At 40.5% G+C, this 16,201-nt stretch overlaps 1 pseudogene; it reads left to right on the forward strand.

Annotated features, from left to right (window-relative positions):
- Positions 1–2,198: 2,198 nt before the first annotated feature.
- Positions 2,199–3,404, forward strand: LOC139930761 (trace amine-associated receptor 13c-like; annotated as a pseudogene).
- The last annotated feature ends 12,797 nt before the right edge of the window (positions 3,405–16,201 follow it).

Below are 16,201 nucleotides of genomic sequence, written 5' to 3' on the forward strand. Positions count from 1 at the left end.
GTTCACGAACAGACCCACTCTAGCGGCAACACTCTTGATCTGGTCCTCGCTCGTGGTATTAACATGTCAGACTTAGAAGTTTTGCCGTATCCACCGGCATTATCAGATCATTATCTCATTAAATTTCAAATTGCTCTGCCCTGTCGGCATTCCAATCCAATTGATACCTACAGCATCCGCCGTATTGATACTTCGACAACTACAAAACTCGCTGATCTCCTACCTAAAACTCTTGCCTCTCTCCCTGAACGAATTGGTTCCCTCGACGAGTTCACGGATAACTTTAACTCTATTCTAACTGACTCGCTTGACTCTGTTGCGCCCCTACTCATAAAGACCCGCCGTCTAAAGAAACCGTCGCCCTGGTTTACTGATGAAACTTGTGCACAAAAACAGGCGTGTAGAAAGCTAGAACGCAAATGGCGCTTATCCAAACTCGAGGTCTTTCGGCTAGCTTGGAGCGATAGCCTAATGATTTACAAGCGTACGCTCTCCGCCGCTAGGGCCTCCTACTACTCAGATCTTAAAAAACTAATAAAAATAACCCGAAGTTTCTATTTGACACGGTAGCAAAACTTACTTGCAAACCCTCCCCTGTAGCGAGCTCTCAATTTACTGCAAATGACTTTCTTAATTTCTTCAATCACAAAATTGACTGTGTTAGAGATGAAATTAGCAATTCTTTACCCACCGAGGGCGTTGATCCCTCTCCTATTCGTGCATTTGACGCAATAGAGACCACCGCCGTACTCTCGCAATTTGAGACTGTCTCCTTAGACACCTTCTCTAAATTAATACTTTCCTCTAAATCCACAACCAGCTTATCTGACCCTCTTCCTGCCAAATTGGTTAAGGAACTTCTCCCAATATTAGGCCCCTCCCTACTCAAAATCATTAACACCTCTCTCTCCTCTGGCATTGTGCCCTCGTCCTTCAAATCAGCCGTAATTAAGCCTCTGCTCAAAAAATCCAACCTTGATCCTGTTGATCTTAATAACTTTAGACCAATCTCCAATCTCCCCTTCCTCTCTAAAGTCTTGGAAAGAATAGTTTCTACCCAACTAACTGACTACCTCTCGTGTAATAGTCTCTTCGAACCCTTTCAATCTGGTTTTAGGTCTCTCCATAGCACTGAGACTGCTCTCACAAAAGTGGTAAACGACCTACTCCTCGCCTCAGATTCCGATTCTTCTTCTGTTCTTATTTTACTTGATTTGAGTGCGGCTTTTGATACAGTCGATCATAATATTCTCTTAAACCGCCTAGCGAGCTACGTTGGCATCCGCGACTCTGCGCTTTCCTGGCTAAATTCCTACCTATCTGATAGAACGCACTGTGTCTCACATAAAATAACTATATCTGACTACTCTAAAGTTAACTTTGGCGTACCGCAGGGCTCCGTGCTCGGACCTTTGCTTTTCTCTATTTACATGCTACCTCTTGGTGAAATTTTCCGCAGTTATGGTATTAAATTTCACTGTTACGCGGACGATACTCAAATTTACATACCAATTAGACCTGATGACCGTTTACAACTTTCAAACCTAGAATTATGCCTAATCGCTGTCACAAATTGGATGTCACAAAACTTCTTGCGACTAAACGCCAACAAAACTGAGATGCTAGTTGTTGGCCCAAAAACCCAACTACCTCTTGTTGCAGACCTTACTCTAAATTTTGGGGATTGCTTAATTACCCAGAGTCCCACAGTTAAAAACCTTGGCGTTACGTTCGACTCAGCTCTCTCATTCGATGCTCACATTGGAACAAGGAAATCACTAAGATAGCATTTTTCCATCTTTGCAATATCTCGAAAATTCGCTCCCTGCTAAACACGGCGGATGCTGAAACCTTAATACACGCTTTTGTTTTATCAAGACTCGATTATTGTAATGTCTTACTTTCTGGCCTACCTAACTGCAGTATTAAAAAACTACAACTTGTGCAAAATGCTACCAGCTACCAAAACAGGTAGCTGGTAGCATTAAGCTACCAAAACAGTCAACAATGGTGAAATTACTGTTATTGCACATGAGATTGGGAAGGGACGAGGGAGGGAGAGGCGAGGAAGAAGAGAGAGAGGGAAGATGACAGTGAAGATAGAGATGAAGAGGATGATTGCAGAAAGCGAGAGAGGGAAGGAGAGAGAGAGAGCAAGAGGAAGGAAAGGAGGGGGCGAGAGGGGATAAATCAGCTGTATGATAGAGAGCTTTGGTCAGAAAGCTGCCAGACCTCAGCAGCTTCTCCTCTCCTCCTCTCTCTCTGATGATGGAGACCCTGGAAGGAGGTGAACTCTGCTTTCCACAGCTCCTCAACACTTCCTGCAGGAAGCCAACACGTCCTCACTCTGAGGCCATGCTCATTTACATTCTGCCATACTCCATCACTCTGCTCACTGTGTCTCTCAACCTGCTGGTCATCATCTCCATCTCCCACTACAGGTGGCCAAAGATTTAATCAATATAATGCAGACGTACAAATGACTCATGGACCACAACAGAGCTACTGTCACAACATAAGCTTTGATGACAATAAAAAAGTTGTTGTTAATGTTAATGAATATAATTCTCCTGTTTCTCTCCAGGCAGCTCCACACCCCCACCAACCTCTGCCTCCTCTCCCTGGCTGTCTCAGACCTCCTTGTGGGCCTCCTGCTGATGCCGACTAAAATCCTCTTCATAGAGGCCTGCTGGTTTCTGGGTGACTTAATGTGTGCTCTGTATTACTTTGGGTTCTTAATCATTACCTCTGCCTCAGTAGGAAACATGGTGCTCATATCAATTGACCGCTATGTGGCTATTTGTGACCCTCTGTGTTACCCCACCAAAATCACTCAGGGAAGAGTTAAAATCTGTGTTTGTCTGTGTTGGGTCTGCTCTGCTTTTTGTAGCGGTCTAATTCTAAATGATAACCTGAGAGAACCAGGCAGGTATAATTCCTGTGTTGGAGAGTGTGTGGTTGTTGTTACCTACATCACAGGAGCTGTTGACCTTGTTATGAACTTTATTGTTCCCATTACTGTCATCATAGTTCTGTATATGAGAGTATTTGTGGTGGCTGTGTCTCAGGCTCGTGCCATGCGATCCCACATTGTGGCTGTCACACTCCAGCGTTCAGTGACTGTAACTGCTAAGAAATCTGAGATGAAAGCAGCCAGGACTCTTGGTATTGTCATAGCTGTGTTTCTAATATGTTTCTGTCCATATTACTGTCTCTCTCTTGCAGGTGAGGACACCTCGTTCACTACTCCATCTGCAGCGTTTTTGGTCTCTCTGTACTATTGCAACTCCTGTCTAAATCCTGTGATCTATGCCTTTTTCTATCCCTGGTTTAGAAAATCTATTAAACTGATTGTTACACTTCAGATACTGCAGCCTGACTCCTGTGAGGCCAACATACTGTAGAGAGGCTGTGGAGTGACTGAAATCAGACTTGTTTTTAATGAAGAGAGAAATGTTTTTTTCTCTGTTTTGGTTCGTTTTTTAGTCAGTGAATTCAAAAGGCCAAAAGCATGACCATATTGAAAACATACTACTGTTCTTTTATTGTATGTTCTGTATGTGATTTAAATCACATTGTCTGTTAGACAATTATGCCTCCCTCTGTATTTCATTGTCAATATTACAACTAGAATACAACTTCCAAACATTAAGAGTTAGTCGTTTCTTTTCTTTTCTTTCAGAAAGGGAAATGTGTTGTCTCTATAGGATCATCAGGCCAAACAGGGCTATCCAATTCTATCCAGTGTGCTATCCAGTGAATTCTCAACATTTTTGTCACCGATTTTCCCCAAAAACACCACTTCTGTGTTTTTTTTCCCCATCTTGTTGCCAACAAAGATGATCGGCCAGCTGGAGATAAACAGATAAGGAGTGCTTTTGTGTTATACAAAACAGTGTGAATGGGGACTATATGCCCCATATTGATCTTTTGGACAGAAAGGAATGAATTATTCAATTAAAATAGAAACCTATGGCATAATATTGAAAATTAATCATATATAAAATATATGAATTAACAATAACTTGTATGTATATATATCAGAAATTAAATATGGATTACAATACACAATATCTTTATAAAATGATAGGATGTAATGTTTTTGTCCCTTAGATTTGAGATTATAATAATGTTTGCCACAGTTAAATACAACTGTAAAAGCAGACAAAAATAGATGTGATCATGGTCTTTATTACACAGTCTTTGTCTCCCTCTTCTGTTCATTCTCAGTGGCTTTCAAACTGTCTCTTTCTTATTTTTCCACACTGGGAGGAGTGGTGGACAAAGTTTTATGAGTCTAGATTCTTTTGATGATGTTACCAGGTTGGTAAGGAACCACTGGCCTATAACTTAAGTAAGGAACATGTAAGGGAGATAGCATTCTTTGGAAACAACATCATGTAGAGAAAAGCAGATAAAACACTATTAACTGCTAGCAGTTATGACCAGCCAGATATAGCTTAAGAGGAAAAGAAAAAACAAAAGAAAAAGAAGCATTTGGAGAAAGAAGTAATAAGATCAAGATTATTAAAACCTTGAAATATCTTATATATCTATATCACACAACAAAATGCATGATGCAGACTGTCTATCTTACACAATTGTCTTCTTGACATCAAGGCGTGGATGGCCCAAAACTCTCCAGTTGAATGCTGATAAGACAGAAATTGTAATAATTGGTTCTGACCCTACTGCGTAAGCAGTTCAACAATCCCTGGGCTCCTTATCTAGCCTTGTAAGGCCAGTGTCTAAGAATTTACGATTTTATTTTGATTCCAGTTTGTACTTTAATCATCATATCACAAAACTGGTCCAATCATGCTTTTTTCAGTTCAGGAATATTGCCAAGATCAGCCCCATCCTGTCATTTCAAGATACATAGAAGGCCATTCATGTCTTTGTCACATCCCGTTTAGATTACTGTAATGCACTTTTTACTTGCTTGACTCAGTCATCTTTAAATCGACTACAGCTTGTCCAAAATTCTGCTGCCAGACTCCTAACTAAGACTAGACGTTCTGCTCATATTACCCATCTTAACCTCTTTACACTGGCTCCCAGTACGTTTTCGAATTGATTTTAAAATTCTCTTAATCACAAGGCCTTGCATGGCAGAGCTCCAATATATATTGTTGAACTTCTAAAACCCTACCATACCTCAAGGAGTCTTCGCTTGTCAGACCGAGGTCTTTTAGCTGTCCCTCCAACTAAGCTCAAATCAAAGGAAGACCGAGTTTTTGCTGCTTTAGCCCCCAAACTATGGAACAGTTTACCATACAATGTCAGAATGGCTGAATCGGTGGATGTTTTTAAATCACGGTTGAGAATGTATTTGAACAAGGAGCGAATGCTCCTTAAGCGAATAACTGATGTTTAAAGATGTTCTATGTCCCATTGACTACAATGGTTTCCATAAAGGCAGAATTCAAATCATTTTTAAAAATCAGTTTTTGCGTTAGAAACTCACCTCTATTGGTTGAGCTTTTCCTTCTTTTTAACCTGTGTTTTATTGTGTTTTATTGTATTTTTAGGGCCCGAGCACCGCGAGGCCCTATTGAAATGCAAGGAATTATTATTTTTCTGCCGAATGAATCACATTTTTGAGGGGCTAAAGGTGCTCCAAAACTCACCAAACTTTGCACACGCGTTGGAAGTGGTGAAAAATTATATATTTTATGGGTTTTGCGCATGGGTGTGAAAAAATGGCTCAATAGCGCCCCCTACAAAATTTAAACTAAATACCCCTCGCGGTACGTTTCACTTACATGTACGAAATTTGGCAGGCACATGTATCATGTCCAGACTTAAAAAAAACGTCATAGGTCCCATGACCTAAACCCAACAGGAAGTCAGCCATTTTTAATTTATTGTGGCATTTTTGTGCATTTTTGGCCATTTACAGGGGTCATACTTTAACGAACTCCTCCTAGGAGGTTCATCGGATCCTCCTCAAACTTGCTCAGCAGATATAACAGACCTTGACGATGAAAAGTTGGTATAAAGGCGTGGGCGTGGCGAGGCGTCGAATTTCCATGTTTCGCCATGAAACAGGAAGTGGTTTGTAACTCCACTGTACATGGTCACATCTGCCCCAAACTTCACATGTTTGATAAGTGTCATGGCCTCAAGACATCGACATGCCAATATTCAGTTATAGTCATAGCGCCACCTACTGGAAACAGGAAATGACATGTTTTATACTATGATGTACTCCTCCTAGCGGATTGACCAGATCCACCTCAAATGTGGTCAGAAAAGCCTTAAGACCTTGATGATGCTTCATTGTGAAGATTGGGAGTTTTCATCGAACGGCGTTGCCCTGGCGGCGTGGCGAATTTCGATGTTTCGCCATGAAACAGGAAGTTGTGTTAACTTGAGTGTACATTGTCCAATCTGCACCAAATTTCACATGTTTGATGAGAGTCCCGGCCTGAAGACATCTACAAGCCAATATTCAGTTATAGTCATAGCGCCACCTACTGGCAACACAGGATGTGGTTTGTAACTCAGCTGTACATGGTCAAATCTGCCCCAAACTTCACATGTTTGATAAGACTCCCAGCCTCAACACATCTACATGCCAATATTCAGTTATAGTCATAGCGCCACCTACTGGCAACACAGGAAGTGGTTTGTAACTCGACTGTACATGGTCAAATCTGCCCCAAACTTCACATGTTTGATGAGAGTCCCGGCCTGAAGACATCTACAGGCCAATTTTGAATCATAGTCATAGCGCCACCTACTGGCAAAAGGAAATGACATGTTTTATACTGAAAATTCAGAGCCGGCTGCGGCACACCCCGAAGTGCGCAAAGGTGCGAGGGCCCGATCATCGCTGCTTGCAGCTTTAATATTGTTATTGTTATTTTATTATGTGCTTTATTGTATTTTATTGTTATTGTTATTTTATTGTGTGTTTTAATGTATTTGATTGTATTTCTTTCTGTTCAGCACTTTGTAAACTCCTGTTTTTGAAAAGTGCTTTAGAAATAAAGTTTATTATTATTATTATTATTATTATTGTTATGCAGTAGTATGCCGTAGTATGCAGTAGTATGCCGTAGTATGCAGTAGTATGCCGTAGTATGCAGTAGTATGCGGTATTATGTGGTAGTATGCGGTTGTATAGTTGTATGCGGTAGTATGCGGAAATATGCGGTATTATGCGGTATTATGAGGTAGTATGCAGTAGTATGCGGTATTATGTGGTAGTATGCGATTGTATAGTTGTATGTGGTAGTATGCGGTAGTATGCGGTATTATGCGGTAGTATGTAGTATTATTTGGTAGTATTCGGTTGTATGTGGTAGTATGCGGTAGTATGTGGTAGTATGCGGTATTATGCGGTAGTATGCAGTATTATTTGGTAGTATGCAGTAGTATGCCGTAGTATGCACTATGCAGTAGTATGCGGTATTATGTGGTAGTATGCAGTAGTATGCAGTAGTATGCGGTATTATGTGGTAGTATGCAGTAGTATGCCGTAGTATGCACTATGCAGTAGTATGCGGTATTATTTGGTAGTATGCAGTAGTATGCCGTAGTATGCAGTTGTATAGTTGTATGCGGCACTATGCGGTATTATACACTAGTTTGCGGTTGTATGTGGTAGTATGCAGTAGTATGCGGTATTATGTGGTAGTATGCAGTAGTATGCGGTATTATGTGGTAGTATGCAGTTGTATAGTTGTATGCGGTACTATGCGGTATTATATGGTAGTTTGCGGTATTATGTGGTAGTATGCGGTGGTATACGGTAGTATGCGGTACTATGTGGTATTATATGGTAGTTTGTGGTATTATGTGGTAGTATGCGGTTGTATGCGGTCCATCACTAAAATACACAAGTGTCTTTTTAGTTTGAGTACTTTGTAGAGATCAGCACCTTTCTTTAATTAGTTGACTTTTTCGTTTGAATGCCATGTAGTACTGTGAATATCTTCGGATTGGACCTTGGATTTTTGTATGTTGATGATCTAAAATAAAGTTATTCTTAAGATTTAAGATTAAATACAAATTAGATTCCCCTAAAATACATGGCTAAAGTCACAGACCAGTCCCTTTATGTATCAATATAATGAACGATAGTTCACCGTTGTGTGTTTTGGTGCCCCCCACCTGTCACACCAAATTTGTACCCATGACTCAAAATCACAACCTTAGACACCAAGAGCAAGTCACAAAGTTGTTGAGCTATCTGAAAAGTGTTTTGAAGAGAGGAGGCTTGTATGACTATGCCACCACCAGGGTGCATAAGATCTGTCCATCCATATTCAGGCAGATTTCAAACTAGTGCGAAATATTCAGTTTTCAAGATAAGATTCTGAGTTCTGAGATTCTGAATTTGCGTTCTTTATCTAGACAACATAGAGATGTCTGTAATGTATTTGAACAAGGAGTGAATGCTCCTTAAGTGAATAACTGATGTTTAAAGATGTTCTATTTTCCATTGACTACAATGGTTTCCATAAAGGCAGAATTCAAATCATTTTTAAAAATCAGTTTTTGAGTTAGAAGTCTGAAATTTTGGACGTTTCATCTACCAAGACAGGAAAATAATTAATATTTTTTACATGAAGATTGGACATCGAGTAAGCAGCAATTCACCGTGGTTGTGTACAGTACCATTTACAGTCAGACATTTTGATGAGCTGTGGGCTCAATTTTTGATTAAATGAAAACCTCACGATAGTTTTATTTGGGCAGGTCTATTGATGGTCTGTAGTGATTTTCATGTAATTTGTGCAAAGTATGTGGGACTAGTTAGATTGAATTCGTTTTACAGTTTTTAATAAAAACAGAGTGGTGGACTTCATAATTTAGAATAGGTACCAGTATATGAAAGTTTTGTCTTGTTGGGGCCACTAACCTAAAATTACAGAGCTGTAGCATGTATTGTTGATTTTTTATGATTTTTTTTAAGTTTTAAATTTTAGACCGCTGCTGTAGCGCCACCATCTGGACTATTTGCCCCATACTTTAGTGAGTGTCGTTTGGCATGGGACTGGAGCTATGTGCCAAGTTTGGTGATTTTTCATGCATGGGAAGGCAGTTTTAGTAAGAAAGAAATAAAGAAAGAATAATATACAAACGCAATAGGGACCGGCAGGGGAGCTGCCGGTCCCTTAATAGATTTCAGCTATCCTAATAACTAACAGTAGGCCTAAAGCGTGCATCAGGCCCCTTTTGAAGGACTGTAGATCCTCAAGTTATGGATCATTGTTTTATTTTTTGTTTTGTTTATTGAATGCTTACTACATCACAGATGTATGTGCCTAATGTTAGTGTTGTTTTCTTAAGGATATCACATTATTATATATACATTATTGGAGCTCGAAGAACAAGTTCAACAAAGAGATGATGCCTCTTCTGTACAATCCATCCAAGCATGAGGTCACAGTTCCAAGGTCTTGAAGTTACAGGGTTTACATTGGCATGATACTTGACCCTGCTTAGTGCAAACAGCCACCAATCTTGGCCTCTTAGCAAACACTCAAAAATGTCCAAAGTTGTGATTGTCACTAATTGTAATATCAAATTAATTTAACAGGCACTTTGTTTAATTATTGGTTTCTTAAGCCATAGTTGCATCATGTGTTGAAGTGAGGAGGCTACATCATGTGTTTGTTTGAACTTGTGTTTTTTTTTAACACCTCTGATTGGAGTGATACCTCTGAGGTTGGCTCTGTCATCATCTCACACTATTAGCAGAGGTGTGAACAGACTCCTTTAGGTAGAGAGACGCACTACACAGCCATTAAGCTTAACTGGATGTTTGTTTTGTTCAGTGTGGAAGCAAATCCAGTCTCATAGGTATTGGGAAGTCAGGCAGAGTTTGTGTGTGTGTGTGTGTGTGTGTGTGTGTGTGTGTGTGTGTGTGTGTTTGGGACTACAGCGATCACATGCTTAAGGCCATGTGATCACAGGGGTAAAATTTTGTACATTTACATAATAGCATATTCTAGTTTCTTTTGGTCAGTCATGTCATGCACGTTGACTTAGTTTAATTTGTTAATTGTTGTACTGTCAGTTCTCCACTTATCTCTGTTCAGTTCAATAGTAATCAGGCTTGATGGTGGCCATACTAAATCAGTTTGTTTTAAACAACATTTTACAGCCCGGAACATAAAGTAGAGATGTCATCTCCTGTCCTGCAACACAGACCCAAGCTCAATAAAAAAATACATTTTACATCTTAAATCATAAAACATTATTACTGCTGTCATCACAGGGGAACTCACAAAAGGTCCTGAGACCCATGCTGGGTTCTGACCTACACTCTGTGAAGCCAGACTCTATATCAGTGGTTCCCATTGGTGCCGAGGAACACAATGGATCAAACAAAATCTCAATATCAAATTACCAATTGCTTGAAAATGTCACAAAAGTCTGATCAGACAAGGCGTAAACAGCTGCAGTGAAGGATTATATAATTAGAGATATTTCACCGAAAAACAAATCTGATATACTGTATTTGAACAACAATAATAATACATATACATATATATATATAAAACAATAATATAGCCGCAAGCAGCAATGAAAGGGGTTCAAGCCATTACTGACTGGTAATGATATGGAAAAGAGTTGTTAGTGGTTCTGAGGAAAATGTGTAGTGCAAAGGTTATATGTGTCATGCATGTATGTATATGATATATGTGTGTCAATAATTATGTGTTGTATAATATGAATTATTGTATGCTTAAATGTTTTTAATGTGGACTCTTGGAAGATTAGCCAATAGGCTAAAAGAGATCCAAATAAAATCAAAATCAAAGGTAGCTGGATGAGTACTAAGTTTTGTGTAAATCATGGTGTTGGAGTTACGGCCTTTCAAAGTTGGACATTTTGACCATTAATTATAGCACCATCAGGCCAATTGGGATAATATTTGTTGTGCAACATTTGCACAGAACTTCATATTGTTGGGAAAAATTTCATGTCTGTGTCACTTACCATCTCACAGGAATTTGCAGAAATGTATGCCAGGCCCTTGTGCTTTTCGGGCATTTGTGTTGTCCGCTATTGGTTGTTTTTAGAATAATATTACACACATGGTTCAACAGATTTATGAAACATATTTAGCAAGTCAAGTGATGAATGAACAACTCTTTGAGTTATAATCAACATTTTTGGCATTTGTTACGCCCTCTATTGGCCAATTTCCATGACATCTTGAGGGCATCGTCCAACTACTTCCTTTAATCCTACCAAGTTTTGTGATAATTGGACCAAGAGTTTTGTGTTAGGCCGCACTCATTTTCAAGTTCATTGGTTAATAGTGACCATACTGTTCATCCTATTGAGTTTGTTTATACATTGTTTGTGTATCTTGGTCCAAACAAACCCAAATCTTTGGTTATAGTTTTAACAAACAGGGCTACAGGAATATTTAATGATATGTGAATCACACAAAAAAACATAGTTGGGAAACATACATAGGAAAAGCACATACAGGACTAAAATGAGAATGAAATCCTCCTGTCTGACTAAAAGCTTTGTATATGGTGCATCAATATCAGGGCAGGGTAGAAGCAGTCCTTGAGCAAGACACTGAACCCCTACTTGCTCATTCAAAAGTCACCCTCATTAAAAGCATCAGCTAAAAGCCTAAAATATCAATGACAAATCATGAACAATGAAAGGATGGCAAGTTATATTTTATATGTAAAACTCACTATGAACAGCAGGGGGAGACACACACCATGATTTCTGCAGCTTTTTCATGTTTATTCATGATTCTGTCAATGATTAGAACAATGACAAAACCAATTGAGAAAAATGACATGAAACTGAAGCCCACCTGACCAATCATCTCTGTTTGCACTAAGATGGAAAAGAATAACAGAGGTGGTGTTTTGGGTCAAATCAGTGACATAAATGATGACTAAACCCTGACTAGCCCTGTTTGGCCCTGTTGTGGAAACCAGGCAGACAAGTTCCATTCAACAACATGACGACTAGACATGCTTCCATTTTACTTGACATCATGCTGTTGTAAAACATATCTCACCTCACCTAATTTACAGAGAATGAATATTTCATAATTGTTTACATGCAAATTCAATGTGTGTTTTACCAAAATATTTTTTCTTTGTCTGTCCAAGCTTGTTTTTGGTCTTTTGAATTAACTGACTCAATATTGAACAAATAAATGTCCTCCTTCATAGAAAAGGTCTCATTAAAATCACTCCACAGCCTCTCTACAGTATGTTGGCCTCACAGGAGTCAGGCTGCAGTATCTGAAGTGTAACAATCAGTTTAATAGCTTTTCTAAACCAGGGATAGAAAAAGGCATAGATCACAGGATTTAGACAGGAATTACAATAAAGCAGCCAGGCCCCAAAGGCTGAATATGAAGCACTGCTTGAGGTATCCTGGCCTGCAAGAGAGAGACAGTAATATGGACAAAAACATATTAGAAACACAGCTATGACAATACCAAGAGTCCTGGCTGCTTTCATCTCAGATTTCTTAGCAGTTACAGTCACTGAACGCTGGAGTGTGACAGCCACAATGTGGGATCGCATGGCACGAGCCTGAGACACAGCCACCACAAATACTCTCATATACAGAACTATGATGACAGTAATGGGACCAATAAAGGTCACAGCAAGGTCAACATCTCCTGTGATGTAGGTCAGTCCAACCACACACTCTCCGTAGCAGGAATTATACCTGTTTGGTTGTCTCAGGAAATCCTTTAACATCAAACAGTTGTAGAAAGCAGAACAGACCCAACACAGACTAACAGAGTTTTAACTTTTCTCTTAGAGATTTTGGCGGGATAACACAGAGGGTCACAAATAGCCACACAGCAGTTGACTGATTCCTACTGAGGCAGAGGGAACAATAAAGGAAGCATAGTAAAAGAGAGCACACATGAAGTCCCCCAGAAACCAGCAGGCCCCTACGAGGAGGATTTCAACCCCAATCAAATTATTTTAGGCCATGCTGAGAAGTATATCTCTGCCTGTAGTGGGAGATGGAGATGATGACCAGCAGGTTGAGAACCACGGTGAGCAGAGAGATGGAGGACAGCAGAATGTAGAGGAGCATGGCCTCAGAGTGAGGACGCTCCATCATCAGAGAGAGGAGGTGCTGCTGAGGTCTGGCAACTTTCTGACCAAAGCTCTCTATCATATTTTTTCACCTTTATTTATTCAGGGGGAGTTTTCACTGTTTCACACTCTCTTTTTCAGGAACGCCCTGATCACATTCACACACACATTCACACGTGGAAGCTGATCAGTACAACCACAGTCTGATCTGCTGGCCACTGAGCAGCTCCACTGGAGCGGTTGGGGTTAAGGGCCTTGCTCAAGGGCACCTCAGTGGTGGTAATGAGGGAGGGGCAAGCGCTGCTTTTCACTTTCCCCACCCAGATTTATCCTGCCGGTCCGGGGGATTGAACCAACCATCTTCCGTTCACAAGCTCGCTTCTCTAACCTTTAGGCCACCACTGCCCAATACAGTCATACAGCTTTCCTCCCTTCCTTCTTCTTGCACTCTCTCCCTCCCTTCATCTCTTTTTCTCTCTATGGCACAGACTGGTCCTGCCTCTCTCCTTGCCTCCCTCACTTTCTGCAATCATCCGCTTCATCTCCATCTCCAGAGACGGATTGGCCATCTGTAAGAAGAACGGCCCCTTGCCTCATAACACCCGAAGAAGTAGTAAGTGACTGGAAGTCAGATTGTGAGCTACAGTCAGACGGTTAGCCAGGGGCGGCTGACCAATAGAGGGCGATAGGCACCGCCCTCCTTGAGCCACAATAATAATAATGATGATAATAATAAATTATACAATTTTTCAAGACAGTTTGTAAAAAATAATAATAATGATGATAATAATAAATTATACAAATTTTCAAGACAGTTTGACCTGCCTCTGAATATCATAGTCCAGTCAGCCGCAGCGTCAAGTCGAGTTCCGTGGAGTACCGAGCCTTTCGGGCGATTTCAGTCTGGTTGAAAATCGCCCAGATCGCTCTGATAGACTTTCATGTTAAGGCAATTTTTTTCTAACTGCAGTTGCCGAATACGCCATCGAGTTCCGGACGTTATCGGCGGAGAGCGGATAATATTGTCGACCAAGGACAGGTAAAAATGGACCAAGCCAAGGTGAGAGCGGTCCTTGAGTGGCCGAGCCCTTCCAGCCGTAAGCAACTTCAGAGATTTCTGGGTTTTGCTCATTTCTATTGAAGATTTATCCGTGACTACAGCCGTGTTGTGGCTGTAGTCACGGATCTTGTGATGTGCACATCTTGTGATGTGCACAAGATGCATTAGAGATCAATTTCTATACACTGACCAACTTTTTATTTTGTGATTGTGTCAGTGTAGCCTAAACTTTTTTTTTTTTTTTTGGATGCAAATGAGCTATGCCGTCAAATTTATGGTTTCTGTGGTGTGCCCGGTGTTCGTGGTGCAGAGGCCTTTGCAAACGCCGCATTCAGTTCTGAGGCTACGATTGGTTAATGATTGCTATGTTAGTTGGTTACTAGAGAAGTACTCTATTCGCGCAAATTGACAGCTGACAACCAGCAAAAATGGACAACCGGAGGAGATTCTGCGCTCTCTGCGAACACTGTGCTGCTACTGCATTTACCATAAAATGCTGTGCCTCTGCGGAGAGAACGGTCTTGCCATGAACACCGCAAACACTGGGCACACCACAGAAACCATAAATTTGCCTTTAATGCAGACTTCCGCATGCTTCCTACATTTCTATTTACATGCTGAGATGACGCTGTGGCTTAAAGTCCCCACCCCCTCAACCATGATTCATGGTTTTCAATGTCAATGGATTTCAGGTCAACGCCCCTTCTGCACAGAATTTGGATAATATATATATATTATCAAGGGTCTGAGAATGAGACTATCAGGTGAGCCTCCTGCTGGTGTGGAATGCAGGCATTTGTAGCCTGGAGCCACTATAGATACACTACTGAAAAAGAAACAAGATCCATTTACTTTAGTGTATAAGTTGATTGGCTCTTCACCCCATCCAGGGCATGAGGCATCTACAATAGCCCTCCAACTTGTTGTTTCTTTGGCAGGACGTTCAGCTTCGCCCCAGGAAATCTTCATCTTTGTCAGCTCAGCTTCAACTGTCCTGCGCCATGAGATTTTAGGTCGGCTGGGTTTCCTTCTGCCAGGTGGTGTCCATTTAAGTGCGACTTTAGGGATGCAGTCAGATCTCATCCTGAGGATGTGTCCAAGCTATCTTGATTTCATAGACTACACTTAGACAGCCAGTTTTTTTGTAGAGTTCTTCATTTGAGATCATTTTTGGCCAGAAAATGCGTCAGATCTTCTTGAGGCAACCATTATGGAAAGCGTTGATCTTGTTCATCTCCCCTTTTGTGGCTCACCAACACTCAGAGTCGTGCAGCAGGACAGATTTGACAGGTTTTGTATAGTCATATCTTGGTCTTGAGGCTATACTTGTTTGACTTCCAGATGTTATGGAGTTGCCCATAGGCACTGCATGCTTTTCCCAGTCTTTGCTTGATGTCCTTTTATGTTCCATTATCTTGGCTGACCAGGCTTCCCAAGTACACAAAGTCCTCAAGAACTTTACAAGGAACCATTCAAAGAGTGTGTTGTTGAGGGTGACACTGCACTCGAATTGTACATATAGAACTTCCCTATTAATGTAACCATCTTAGGAGGGATTGCATAAGATAGTAAGATCTTCCATAGGGTTAGGGTCACGATGTACACTGTTGAATGCCTTCTTGAAGTCGATGTAGAGAGGTACATTCCATTCCAGGCATTGTTCAATGATGTTATGTAGTGCAAATATCTGATCTAGAAATCCTCTTCCTTTCCTGAAACCGGCCTGCTGTTGATAACAAGTTGATAACACTATAGACAAGAATGTTAGCAACAAATTTTATTGTGCATATTAGCTCATGAGCTCATGAAACAAAGATGAAAGTCATCAGTTTGCCCATTCAAACACTTTTGTTGCCTATATTACAATTTTTTTTAGTGTAAATATAACTAGTTAACACAGTTATTAAAATGAACTACCATGTCTGCTGATAATATCAGTTTAGACTCTGTAGCCCATTGTCTTGCTGCATTAGACAGCTAATGGCTGCTATCTCTATCATGGCTTTATGAAGGAATTGATAAAGAAGGATGCAACAGAAACGTCACTGCAAAGTGTTTGAGTTTATTTGGTCTAGCT

Source organism: Centroberyx gerrardi, chromosome 10, assembly GCF_048128805.1.
Source record: "Centroberyx gerrardi isolate f3 chromosome 10, fCenGer3.hap1.cur.20231027, whole genome shotgun sequence".
Classification (NCBI taxonomy): domain Eukaryota; kingdom Metazoa; phylum Chordata; class Actinopteri; order Beryciformes; family Berycidae; genus Centroberyx; species Centroberyx gerrardi.